The sequence below is a fragment of the Anser brachyrhynchus genome (genome assembly GCF_964034855.1).
Source record: "Anser brachyrhynchus genome assembly, chromosome: 1".
Classification (NCBI taxonomy): domain Eukaryota; kingdom Metazoa; phylum Chordata; class Aves; order Anseriformes; family Anatidae; genus Anser; species Anser brachyrhynchus.
Genome location: NC_137694.1, coordinates 160998064 through 161012762, shown reverse-complemented (window position 1 = coordinate 161012762; position 14699 = coordinate 160998064).

The following is a 14699-nucleotide window of genomic DNA, read 5'->3' as shown; positions in this document are numbered from 1 at the left end:
TTAGAATTTGTATAGGAATACAGATCACTAGATTAAAGCATTATTTAAATGCAATATAATATTTGTAAAAGAAGCAGAGATTGTCTTTTTGAATGCTTTTTATAATGCATTTCCATCTCATCTACAAAGAACTAGTAATGAATGATTTAGCTTTGTATGATCGCACCTGTAAATATTGGTGATGTGAAAAAGTTAAAAGAAGAAAATACTAATGGGTTTGGCAGTTTTTGGAAACTATCATAGAATCATAGAATCACAGAATGGACTTGGCTGGAAGGGACCTTAAAGATCATCTAGTTCCAACCCCCCTGCCATGGTCAGGGATGCTACCCACTAAATCAGGTTGGTCAAGGCCCCTTCCAACCTGGCCTTGAACACCTCCTGGGATGGTGCATCCACAGCTTCTCTTGGCAACCTGTTCCAGTGCCTCACTACCTTTACAGTGAAAAATTTCTTCCAAATGTCTAATTTAAATCTAACCTCTTTTAGTTTAAGACCATTCTCCCTTGTCCTATCATTACCTACCCAAGTAAAGAGTCCCTCTCCATCCTTTGTATAAGACTCCTTTAAGTATTGAAAGGTTGCAATGAGATCTCCTCGGAGCCTTCCCTACTTCAGGCTGAACATAGAATAATAGAATTATTAGGGTTGGAAAAGACCTCCAAGGTCATCTGATCCAAACATCAACCTACTAGCAATGTCACCCCCTTAACCATGTCCCTAAGCACCAAGTCCAACCTTTCCTTAAACACCCCCAAAACTAAGTGTTTCCGTCCGAGATCAACCCCCTCAGCTCTCTCAGCCTTTCTTCATAGGGGAGGTGCTCCAGCCCTCTGATCATCTTTGTAGCCCTCCTCTGTGGAGCACATCTTTCCTGTGCTGGAGGCCCCAAACCTGGATACAGTACTCCAGGTGGGCCCTCATGAGGGCAGAGTAGAGGGGGACAATCACCTCCCTCAACCTGCTGGTCACACCTCTTTTGATGCAGCCCAGGACATAGCTGGCCTTCTGGGCTGCAAGTGCACACTGCTGGCTCTTGTCGAGCTTTCTGTCCACTGGAACCCCCAAGTCCTTCTCTGCAGGGCTGCTCTCAATGAGTTCTTCTCCATGTCTATACTCCTGTCTGGGATTGCTCTTGGACTTGCTTAATCTCATTTGGTTCACACGGGCCTACTTCTCCAGCCTGTCCAGGTCCCTTTGAATAGCATTTGTTCCTTCTTTGGTATCAAGTGCACCACTCAGCACGGTGTTATTTGCAAACTTGCTGAGGGTGCACTCAATCCCATTGTTTATGTCATTGATGAAGATATTGAAAAGCACTGGTCCAAGACAGACCCCTAAGGGGTCAAATTAAAAACAAAATAAGATGTCTGCACGCAGTCTCTTTCTATGATTTAAACAAACTCATTTAATAAATAAATACTGTCTCCAAAAAGTGATGACTTTGTTTAGCATAGGAAGCTGATCACTCAGGCAAGGAGTCTGACAAAACTTTTTTCATTATTGGGCTTGAGCACTAATTTAACACAAGAGCTGATGTATAATAATTTGCTTTCAATTCACTGATGTATATGTACCAGATCTTGAGAAAAAATAAAAATAAAAAATCATTCAAAGTATTCACAGCAGGCTAGCTTGCCAAAACACCACAGATCTTCAGGGAGAAGAAGTTGTGGAAGCAGAGATCAAACTTCTAGTTCTGGGTACAGGTAGCCTGATGTTCTAGCAACTTAAGATGCTCTGCTTTACATATTTGTTCCATTGTGTTATATGTACCCCCATGTTATCTTTCTTCTCCAAAATACATTTTGGGGACCCAGAAGTTGGACTTGATGATCCTTGTGGCCCCTTCCAACTCAGATACTGTATGACTCTATGATCCTATGAAATTTACATTCTTGCTTACTTATCTTTAATCTAAAAGTTTTTAGAAAATATTTTCTCTCTCATTTTGAAAATATTGTTTGTTTTGACTACAGCTGTAACATCAATAATATGAAACATATTAGATATTGTACACAATGCAATAGGGGGAAAAAAGAGTTGTTGAATAGGTGAAAATGTAATCTGTTTTACAGCTCTGGCAAGTCTTAGGATTCTTACAAATTACAGAAAAGTACTTGACATGCCACCTTCCCACAATCACTCCTGTAATTGGTAATGAAAAGTATTGTTTTCTGTTCATCTATATTTCACTGGAAGTTTTCTGGGGTTCTGTTCCTTTTTTTTTTTTTTTTTTTTTTTTCTCCATTGATGCTGTGGATTTATTGTCTTTGAAACTACTAACTCAGTAGCACACTTTTTTTTTTTTTTTTTTTTTTCCTGATACTTATGTGAATGTCCAGTTAGTTGGTAGTACAATCTTACGGTTTAATTTTCTTGGCAGGTACCAGGTCACTTCCAAAATACCTGTGCTTCATAGCTTTTTCTTAATTTTCTATGAACTTCTATGTTTTACGCAGTGTTAATATCATGCGTTTTGACATTGCGCTGATTTGAAAAGCTGACTGCAAATAACTTAAATGCAATTTTTTTTTTTGTTTGTTTGTTTGTTTGTTTGTTTAGAGCTACTGGTCCATGCAGTTTCAGATGTAGTTATATCAGTTTCTGCTGTGAGGAAATCCTTTAAATTAGCATTCCTGATATTTTTCTTTTGCTATGCTGTTTGTATTCTACTTGTGCTTGGAAAATATTGTGTCTGTCTGGACAGTTTTTCACCTGGTATTGAAGTCTGGGCAAGTTTATTTGGTGTTCTCTGCAGACTCAGGCTTTGATGATTACCTCCTTAATTATCTCCTTAATTACCTACCTTCCTGACGATTAACTCCTTAACATAATATTCTAGTTTTCTCATTTGAGTGCATTTGGGATTCTCAAGACAACAGCATGAGGTTGATAAGATGACGTGAGGTTTACAGAAGATAGGTGTTCTACTGGAGTGGCAGATGAAGGTGAGCTGGGATACCTTAAAACATCTAAACCTGCATTAAGTTCCTATGTTTAGGTCACTGAATTATACTCTGGTCTTTCCATATGTTTCTACTGGATTATTTTGCATTTCAAATTCATAACGACAAAGCTGTGTCTAATCACTATAATATTCAATAATCACTGGATGATTTCCTTGACTGGAAAGTACTGATTGTTTACTCAGGATCATATTCCAATTTTTTATTTCTTTAGTTATAGTCTATAAAACATTTTTTTTTCTTCTTCAAATTTATTTAACTCTTTAGGGCACATTATATAGGTTTTAAGGGATGGTACAAGCAGCAGTCACCTCCAAGCGCTCTAAAGCCTGTGAATGTTTCCTGCTTGGTCAATGGAGCCAACCCTGGAAACTCAGGCTATGACTGCTATTTTCTCTTTTCCAGATTCTAGCAATAGCAAAACTGAGTATGTGTCCCTCAGACACACACATACACAAATTAAACCAACATGGCTGGCTACATATTTTGCTACAGACCCGGTGCTGTCTTCAACAGCATCCACACACAGGACTCAAACAAAGCACCAACACAGCCAGGTCCTCTCCTCCACTCAGGCTGGCAGAGATAGCAGGTCCCTGGTGCAGGCAGATACACAACAACTCCAGGCTCACCAGCACACGCACATTTGTGGATGTCCCAAGCACAGGCACAGACTTTCTACATTTAATACCACTACCCAGATCCCAAACCATCATAATCCGCTCCACGGCACTCCTACTCACTGTCTAGACCAGCTTGAAGTTTAACAACAAATACATGTACTCTCCCACTCCCACCCAGTTCAGGGAAGATACAGGCACTTGATTTTCATAGTCTCATTAACAACTCTGCAGTCCCAACATCTGAGATCTCCAGGTTTGTACCCTTAATTGCAAAGTCCGGGATAACCTTCTTTGAAATGATTACTCAAGCTTCTTGATAGCCCATCAATTTTTGTGACTAATAAGTTTTGTTTCTTGTCTTTGTCTCCAATATTACTTGTCTGCAAGTCTGTGTCTTTTTCATGTTTTTGTTGCCTCCTATCCACTTCGTAATCATCACAATTTGACAAGGTCCTAAATTAGATGATCTGAAACATTCTCACACTTTGCATACCTTTATCAATTTGTGTGACTGTCTAGATTTAGTTCTTGACATCATGAGAGCATCTTCCTCGTAGTCTCCAGGTAGCATACACAGATGTGACTCACTCTCAAAGAGCTCTTTGACGTTGTAACAGGATTCTGTGGATGCAGAATACTCAATGGATAGAAACAGATGTCTTTAAAAAAAAATAGTAGAACTAACGTGTTTTTTATTTTTCTTTTAGATTTAGCTAAAATGAGTCTTCTTCTAAACATCTTTACAGACAACTACCATCTACTGTTCAATCAAACTACTTCAGCTGGGGAAAAAAGGAGTCTAAAATTTAAAAATAAGTTTAGTGCCAATGTTCAGTAGTTTGGATCCCATCCTCTGTCTGCATGTGTACAACTACTTTGCAGTTTAATAAAGCTGAAATATACAGTTAACCTGCATATTTTATGACTGAATAGAGAATAATCTGTATTCACAGAAGATGAAGAGTTAAAGCCATCCTAATAATCCTAATAATGATATTGCATCAGGCTCATGTTTCTGTTTATTTTAATTGTGGGGTAGAATTTATTTAAGGGAAAGATTCTTACACTGGTAAGATACCATAAGATAAAGAAAACTTTTTTTCTTATTTTTACAGGTTAATATGACTTCTATTGTAGTACTAACTATCAATCAAATTTAGGATTCTAAATAAGATCCAAGCTAACAATTTATAAGAGGTAATAACAAGACTTTTTATTCACAAAATATTATCCTTATATTAATTTCCCACCAAAATCCTAGAGAACTAAGATTCACTACATCTCTGGGTAGTGACTAGTAATCCTGTTTATGGATGGTACACTGACACCTACTAGAGAAGTTAATTGATTTGCTTCAGGCTATACAGTCAATGTCAGAAATAACACTGATTTGTTTCTAGTCCACAGATATACTACACTGCTCTCTGTCTCTCCCCATAGGAATAATAAAAAAAAAAAAAAGTATTTTTCTTCTTTTCTCTTCTAACTTCCACCTTATCTGGGTTTCTGATTTGTCAGGATAGTTCAAATACTGAAAAAAAAGTACTCTATTCAGCAATGTAGTCACAACTTCTGAATTCAAACCTGTTTCTAGTGAAGTCAGTACTAAAAATTGTCTTGATACTATGTAAGTACTGTCAAGAGGCTGGTTGGTATTATAAGCTCTATCCAAATGGAGTGAAACTGTTTTCACCGTATTCCAGGTTTATTTTAAACCAGTCATTTTTTATTTTTATTTTTTGCTGTCAATGTTTCCCTTCCATGGGTGTCGTGTTGTGTGTTTGCATATCTAGAAACTGGCGTGCATCTGGCTTTTGCTCTAAAATGGGCTTGTGACATAAGCAGGCTACATCCCATTATGAGGGAACCTGTAACTGCTTCTTACTCCACCACTTCAGATGCACAATAATTATACTATTTTAGAAAAGTAATGTGATAGGCAGAATAGCCACTGATCTAAAAATGTATCTGACAGTTTCAATAAATGCAGGCAAATGCAATGTTTCTTGGAGGGCATGTACTGTAATGATCTCTCAAAGTAAGATAGCAAGATTAGGAATTGCTATACCTAGGACTGTCATAGCTAGCCTGAGAACCCAGATCATGGAATCTCTTACAATGTTAGATTTTAAGTAAATCTGTTTCTTGTTTTGGTGATGGATGAGAAAAGCTTGAAAGTGTGAGACTTAAAATGCTCAGTTCCATATTCAGATAAACATAGTTTTTGAAATACTAACTACATTATATCTTTTAACAGGATATTATTTCTATATCTTCCTGAGTAGGAAGAACATAAAAAGTAAACTTAGTGTATGACTAACATTATCAACAGCATGAAGCTGCAACAAGGGAGGGTCAGGCTGGATATTAGGAAAAGGTTCTTCACTGAGAGGATGGTTGGGCACTGGAACATGCTCTGCAGGGAATTACTTGCAGCCACAAGCCTGTCAGAGTTCAAGAAGCATTTGGGCAACACTCTCAGATACATTGTCTGATTTTTGGGTGGTCCTGTGAGGACTCTGGAGTTGGACTCGATGGTCGTTTTGGGTCTAGTCCAACTCAGGACGTTCTATGGTTCTATGATAAGAGTCATTACTTACTAATTATGGTGGAAAATACTAGGCTTGGGGTTTCTACTGTTGCTGTTAAGCATAAGACTCACAACTGATTTCACTGTGTAGTTGATTTTTCTGTTTGTGCAAGCTGAAACAGATCTGAAGCAGGTTGCTAGGTCTATGCTGTAGTGTGCCATATAAGTCTGTACTTAATTGCTTCACATCCAAAGGGTCTTCCAACTCAGCAGAGTTAGTCCAGAAACTATTGTGAAGAAGCTAAATTTATCTTCTGAAGTACAAAATACCTTTATTTATTTATTTATATGAGGAAAAAACAAACTAACAAAAAACCACCACCAACAACAAAACAACAAAGTGAAATAAACCAACAAAAGCTCTCCAGACAACACTAAAGAACTAGCAGATTGGAACTAGCACACCGGATCTGAAGTAATTTCTAGTAATTGTTGGAGCCTGCAAAAAGAAAAAAATGTTTTTGAATCTTTTTATAGAATTCTTTTTGCACCAATGTTTTTCATTGTGTTACATAATACAAAAGGAAGACTTGTATTGGAGACAAGTCAGAGGAGTCATAAACAACCTGAAAACAGTGGAAAGACTCTTTGTGATTTCAGTGGATATTGGATTAAGCTCATAGAAGAGGAAAAAAAAAAAAGAAAAAAGAAAAAGTGGATTTTTAAAGCAACACTGTAGGAATTATACTACCTAAATTAATATCTTTCTGTACCTAGCCAATAAATTGTTCTGAAATTGCAACATATCAGAAGGACATCCAATATTGTTTAAGGATTTCAAGTCAAGGATTTCAATTCCTGTACCTTCAGGATATCTATTCCAGTGCTAATTACTTTCCCTGTGAAAAGTTTACAATTTATTTCTAGTACAACCTCTGCTTACTTCAGCTGGAGGCCATTACATTTTATGTTTTCCCTGCTAATTAAAAGAAAAACAAACAAACAAACAAACAAACAAACAAAAAAACCTTCTACTTTCATCAGAAACCTCCTTGTCTGGAGGTCTATCTTATCTACTATAAATAACATCCTCTAACCATCCTATATATAATGCACATTATATATCAAATCCTTCAACCTTATTTTTGATGATTAGATAATGCTCCATTTTTTAGGCCCTCTACACTGTGTTCAATTTTTTACAGCTTTCTTAAAATATGGATGCATAGTACTCATATAATGACTTCATCAATACTGTACAACACTTTGCTGCTTTGTATTTCCCCTTTAATTACGAAAATGACTTACCTGTTATTTTTTTGCCACAAGAAACTTGTTGTAAACTCATATCGACCTGATGATAAACAATGATCCTACATGTTCAGAATTGTAGATATCCATCCACTATTCATAAGCGCACACACATTTTTCCAGACTATGTGAGACAATGATATTTATTTATTTTTTGTAAGATTAAACATAAATTAATCTTTTTACCTATGCACACTGTCAAATCTATAAAAAAGAAAGCATTATGCAAGACAAATCAAATCACAGTTAAATTTCACATAGCTGGAATTAGTAAATAAATAAATAAATATTAAAAAAAAAATAAAAGTACTTGAAAGCATAAATCAGTTTCTAACTGATAGGACTATAAAGAAATTTTCCCTATGAGTAAATTACTCTGCAATTGTCTAATCTGGGATTTATGTACAGCTGGTATTGGCTAGAGACAGGAAAACGAGAAAACAATATATCAACAAATTAGTATTCCAGTTTTACAAAATTAGTATTCCAGTTTTATGAAATGGAATGCCGAAATGTAACTAGAAGAAAGAAGTTAATCAGAGTCCTCCTGAGACTTTATTAGCACACAGACATTTTGTCATTTGAGCTTGCTCTGCAAGTTAGAAGGAAAACTGATGTAGTAAAAGACTACTACACTTCTCTTCATGAGAGACCAGGATTTCGTCATGTTACAGCACAGGTACCCTTATGTTGCTTTTCATTAAAAAAAAAAAAAAATTATTTGAGTATCACTAGCACTTTCTTTCACTTCTGAGTAAATGGAATGAGAACAAGAACTTGCTTTTTTTTTTCTTTTTTTTCTTGCACAGCTCAAAATGTGTTTTCTCTGATCACTGTTATTATAGTATACACATTTGCATTTTATCTTTTGATCTAACTACAGTTCTTCAGCAGCATTTTATACACGAAGTAATTCGGAGAGTCTAATCATTTCATGATGAGTTGCAAACTAGTGTTTCTTTTCTAAGTATTTTATTTGATATCTGCAAAGTGTAATATGTAGTGTCTTGTCTATCTTTCATTAGCTAAATTTGACATCTTGGAAAAGTTCCTGAAGAAAGTATTTCTGTTTTGATTATGGACTCATATTAGGATTGGAGTTGCTCTTAATTCCATTGATGATGTTTTAGCAAATTCTAACCTAATCTTCAAAACAAATGCTCTAATTTATCAAAATATATATTGAAGCATATTATTTATCTTTTCCCTTTTTTTTTTTTTGCTATGTATACAGTGCCAACACAGTAGCACATTTATATTTCATATTTTATTGATGTGCAGCTTTATGAATATATAGATCACCTAATGTTAGGAAAAATATATATATATATTTTCATCTGTATCTGTAATGGCTCTATTTCTGCTTTTCTATTTACCTACAGAGATAACAATCAGTAGTTTTATTTAAAAAAAAATAACTAAATCTTGAACAGCAACAACAAAGCTAATTGTAATCAGTGTGAAAGAATCTTATGAATAAACCGTCAATGGTCCAAAAAAGGCTATCTTTTTATAAAGAATTATTTACATCATTATGTTTGTGGTCACTGGAATGATGTCATACAAATGGTACCAATACTATTATCAATGAGAACATGAAAGACCTTTGCAATGCAACTGAGTGCAAGCAAAGCTTCTTTCCCAGTAATTAACTTCTACTGGTTTATTTCTTCTCTCAATTGTTCCCTGTAAATAACCTACAATTTACTTCACTATGTCGAGCTGTTCAAGAGAACAGAAATTCAGAAATACCTTAAGATAGTAAAAAGTACTTTGGAAAATTGCCTCTTTGTTTTTGTTGTCATTGTTTTCTGTTGTTGTTGTTTTGTTTTTTTTTGTTTCTTTTTAGTTGTTTTTACTAGATATCTCATATACTTGCATGCTCTCTGATTTGGTATACAACATTTATCTTGGACATATTTCTGTCCAAAACAGGTTTGGTTTTCACTCTGACTTTAGTAATTATTAGAAGCTTGTGTCAGTAATGTCAAAGGCAATTTTGTTTCTCTGGTTTCCATTCTAAGAAGGTAAGATAAGAATCCAAAGAAAAATAATACTATGAAGAAATCCATTTTTTATCTTTTTCACCTCCTCAAATCCTTGATCACATGAATCACAGTGCTGTTTTTTGTTTGTTTCTTTCTTGAAGTTATTTTTTCCTTAGACTTATTTTGGAGAAGCTTTATTTTGTGTGTGCTTGACCGAAAAAAAAAAAAAAAAAAGGAAAAATTACTGACATCAAACTAATATGAGATATTATATTTTATCTGCCATCTGTGCAAAAGAGCTTCATTAATGCTTCAGCTGATTTCAGTCAAATCAGGTGCATTGGTGGAAGTCTTGAATCCACCTAAATTCTAACAGCTTAATGGATATATATGATTTAGGAGAAGTCAGATGATTTAGGTGACACAGCTACAAAATTCTGCAATTCAAAAACTATCTTTAAATACCAAGACTCCGTGAAGGAGAGGACTTATTTTAAAGTACCCTAATCACTGTGACATTTTCAGCATGATGTTGCAAGCTTGTAGTTCTGTTTACTTGGATGGAAGGGGAAGGGGAAGGGGAAGGGGAAGGGGAAGGGGAAGGGGAAGGGGAAGGGGAAGGGGAAGGGGAAGGGGAAGGGGAAGGGGAAGGGGAGGGGAAGGGGAAAGGGGGAGGGGGAGGGGGAGGGGAGTGGAGGGGGAGGGGAGGGGGAGGGGAGGGGAGGGAAGGGAAGGCAAGGCAAGGCAAGGCAAGGCAAGGCAAGGCAAGGCAAGGAAAGGAAAGGAAAGGAAAATGGAAAGGAAAAGTAAAAGGAAAAAAATAAAAGGAAAAAGGAACATTTTTATTTTAAAATGTGATTTATCTCTAGTATTATCTTAGGCAATCTACATATATAGCACTATCTTTTTTGCTATACATAGGAAAGTGATTCAGCTATACATACTGAAAGGAATTCAGCTAATCAACATCTACTTCAACATCACCAGATCACTCTCCCAACTCCACTGAGTCTATTGATCATACTGCTTATCAGGAAGAAGTTCTTCATTGAGAGGGTGGTCTCATACTGGAACAGGCTCCCCAGGGACATAGCCACAGCACCAAGCCTGTTGGAGTTTAAGAGTTTGGACTGTGCTCTTAGTCATTGTCTAAATTTTTGGGTAGACCTGTGTAGTGCCAGGAGCTGGACTCAGTGATCCTTACAGGTCCCTTCCAACTCAGGATATTCTATGATTCTGTGATCATGGTGAGATAGTTTTCCCAGGCAGCTTAGTTTTCTGTAGACATCTGATGACATTTAACACCACAATGACATCTCACCTGAATTAAACTGCTGCTTTAGAATGACACAGGTAGTCCTTTGTTATACCTGCCAAGTGCATGTGAATGTCTCAGATGCCTTAAAACACCTCTTTTAGGAAACTGACTTACTCACCTTAACTGCTTTGATGATAATGGGAGGTTAGACAACCAGCATACATGCAAACACCTACAATTAACTGTCTAGACTTAAGTCCATCTCCTAAATGTTGGAAATTGAAATCTCATCCATTCCAGGAGCAATTGTTACACTCAAAATCCTTGGCTAAAGGGTCACATCAGGTATATAAAGTTGAGAATTTACTGCAAGTCAGATAATTCTCTGAAAAAGAGAAAAGCCTCATTAATAATAAAGTTAACTTATAAAAGAAAACTTTTGATCTATTTTTCTCTTAGGTTTCATCCTGAACCCAGTGCCAATATTACTCCTAAGGCTGCAGACGGAGTGGTGTGCCTGTGGTGGGTTTGTCCCCCATGGCCTAGGGCTTCTTTTCAAGGCTCTGGGGATGTGTTTTTCCTCCACTCCCTCCCTACCACTGCAGAGGAAACCTGCTCCATGACACAAAGGATTGTTTTGTTATGTCCACCAGGGTCTGTCAGGCCTTTGCCCCCAAGCAAGTGGCATCTCCCACCAGGTGAAGAGTCACTTGGGAGGCTGGGGAGCAGGGGGAACAAGTTTCCACCAGCTCCAATTGGCCAATGTCACCTCTACCCTCTGACAGAGTGAGGAGGGTAGGACACAAGAAATACAAGAAAAAAACAGATATAATATTTTTCAGCATTTTGTACAGAACTATTTTATTCAACAAAGATCATTTTCTTCTTATAGAAATGCAAGAAAAATAAATAGTCTTGAGGTAGAAAAAATCCTCAAGTGATAACAGAGCTCAGTGATTATGGAACTAGAGAAACACAGCCTGAAAACCTTGATCTATTCCTGTCTGTGCCATTTATCTCCTTTATATAGCAAAAAAAGGATTTTGCGTATAAGTACTGAAGTTAGAGTATATATAATCATAAGAAACAGCCTACACAGAGACTCCTCCAGAATGTGTTTTCAAGCAACTGAACAGAATTTAGGCTGCTGACACAGGCATGTAAAATTAGATTCTTAAAACATATGATGTGAATATATTTATCAGCTTTCAATTTTGCTGCTTTCCCTTAATTTTTAGTGGAGCCATTAATGGCCTCTATTCCCCAAAGCATACATATTTAGACCTACATATGTTTTATTGGATTAATATGGTACTGCAATTAAATCTCTGTGTCCAAATTCCAGGCTAAAATCCTGGGAACAGCTTAGCAGTTGTTAATCTGAGTCATCTCAGTCCAAGGAGCACTACACTCTTTTTAAGGATGGAACATTATATTACTGCACATTTGCCACTATTTTGACAATGCCGAGCATATCAGTGCTAGGTGTATCTAAACAAATTATGAGTTCTGTATGCAGCACCACAGAGCCTTATATTTTCAGAGGATGCCAAATGATGCTTAGACTTTTCATAGTATTATTGCTAGAACATTCTAATGCATTTGGAATAATATACAATTTATTTCAGATGCATCTTTTTATTTATTTTTTATATTATTTTAATTTTTTTATTTTTAAAGAAATGAAAACTTCTTTAGGAAGTGCTAAATTACTCTATCAGCGTAGGAGAATTCAAACCCAAATATTCTGAGCTACTGTCCTGATTACTAGATTATTAGTTGAGCAAGTTTAAATCATGGTCAATAGTAAGGCTTTTTCACTGCGGTTAATTTAGTTCAAGATATATTTGTTAAAAGGAATAGAAAGAAAATAAATATTAACTAGTACCATGTAATTAGACAATTTAGAAAGAAGCAGAAATGTAGGCTGTATTGTCTGCTTCCCATATTATTTCTAAATTTCATCCAATACCTGCTTCATAATTATGGAATCAAAAGCTACAACCTTGGTATTCCCAGTGAGAGGAAACCATTCCCTCTCTAATTTAAGAAAGGTTTTGGAGTAAAGACATAATTTCTCTACAGTCTTGGGTCTTGAAAAATTATGAAAATCTGTAAGGGTAACCTCTTTGGGTAACCTTTTCCAGTGCTTAGTGACCCCTTAGTTAAAAAATAAAAAAATAAAAATTAATAATTTGAACTTGCTCAGACTCATGGCCAGTGCCCCTTGTAGCTCCTAACACTCTAAGGAAATAAAAGTAGTAGACAGATTTTAAATCACCTCTTAGCCTTACTGTCAGACTAAACAAATCCAGCTCCCCCTAACACACCTTCTAGGATATATGTTGTTTTTACACTTCCTCACACTTTTCCATATCCTTCTGGAAATGAGAGTGGCAAGCAAAAGTGGTGCAATGTCTGAACTGTAGTCTTGCTAACACTGAGTAGAGAAAAATTATAATTTCCCTTGATTGGCCAGATACAATTCTTCTTGTGTATCACAATGTGTAATGTGCCTTATTGGAGAAGTTGTATTTTTTTATCCATTCATCATTATTCCTAAGTCCTTTCCCTCAGAGCTGTCATTCAAACATTTGTGTCTAGGGTTATTCTACTCACTACGTGGGAAATGGTTCTCTTCCTTGAGGAACTTCAAGAAATTTCCATTGGTCCAGTCCTTAAGTTTTTCAAGGTATTTATTGGTCAAAGAGCTTTTATGTATGCCAGATACTGTCTAGAACTCATTTTTTTTTCTATGAATTTTCTGACTGTGTATGGTTGTTGGTAGATATTGAACAACACGTGCCCAGCTATCAAACCTCAGGTACCCTGCTCAGTCCCAGAGCCAACTGGACATGGAGCTGTTGATTTCTATCCTTTAAGCTCAGAAGGACACCATCTCAAAAGTATTCTGAAAATCAATATATATTACATCCACCGTTGCTCCATCATCCACATAGTCATTTAATTATAAAAACAGTTGAAATTATTCAAACATATTTTGACCTTGATTAACCCTTTTTAGCTATTCTGCATCTTATTGCCATTTATGTTTGCAAATGGATTCCAAGGCAACATCATACACTTACACAAATATAAAACATATTAAGATATAGATAGTCATATGTGATTGTTTTCTGTAATGAAATGCTGGTTTTATTCATAGTGAGAGACCAGTGTCTGCTGTTTACTTTGACTTTAGCAAGTCTATTGAAACCTAATATACTTCAAGAAAAATTGGTAAATATATCCTGGATATATAAACTATAAAGTGAGAGGAAAAGTAGGGGTATCACTGAACTCAATGGGATGTGGTTAACATTACCATATCTATCTGGTGGCTGGTTACCGATGGCACGTGTTGAGGCCAGTACCGGTTTATTATGCGTCTGGATGATGGGACAGTCTGTACCTTCAGCAAATTCACAGATTATACTAATTTACAGTTGATACTCCAGAAGACAAGGCTGCTAGTCAAAGAATTCTCAACAGGCTGTAAAAGTCAGCTAACAGAAACTTCATGCCATTCAACAAATGGAAATATAAAATACTTCACCTGGACCAAAATAACCCTGCGTGGCAGTACATCCTGGGAACTGGGTTGAAGGCAATTTTGTAGAAAACTGGATGGAGGATCTTGGTGGTCAGAACAATGGGCCCTTGTGGCAAAGCAGGACAACAGCATTTTGATTGTGTTAACAAAATCATGTCCAACAGGTCTAGAGAAATGATCCTTCCCTTCTCTTCAACACTTGAGAGGTTTTGTCTGAAGTACTGTGAATGGTTTGGGGCTCCTTTTTGCAACAAAGACATTGCCATACTGATTTGAGACTAGTGGAAGACTATCAAAGTGTCTAGGAGACTGAAATACATACATGAGAAGAGGTTGAAAACTCTGTCTGTCAAGAACAGAAAACTAAAGGAGTCAAGTATCTTACTCCTTTCTACAGCTACCTAATGTGAAGGTAGAAAGACAATGGTGATTGAGCCTTCTTGGAGGTGCACAGTGACAGGCTGAAA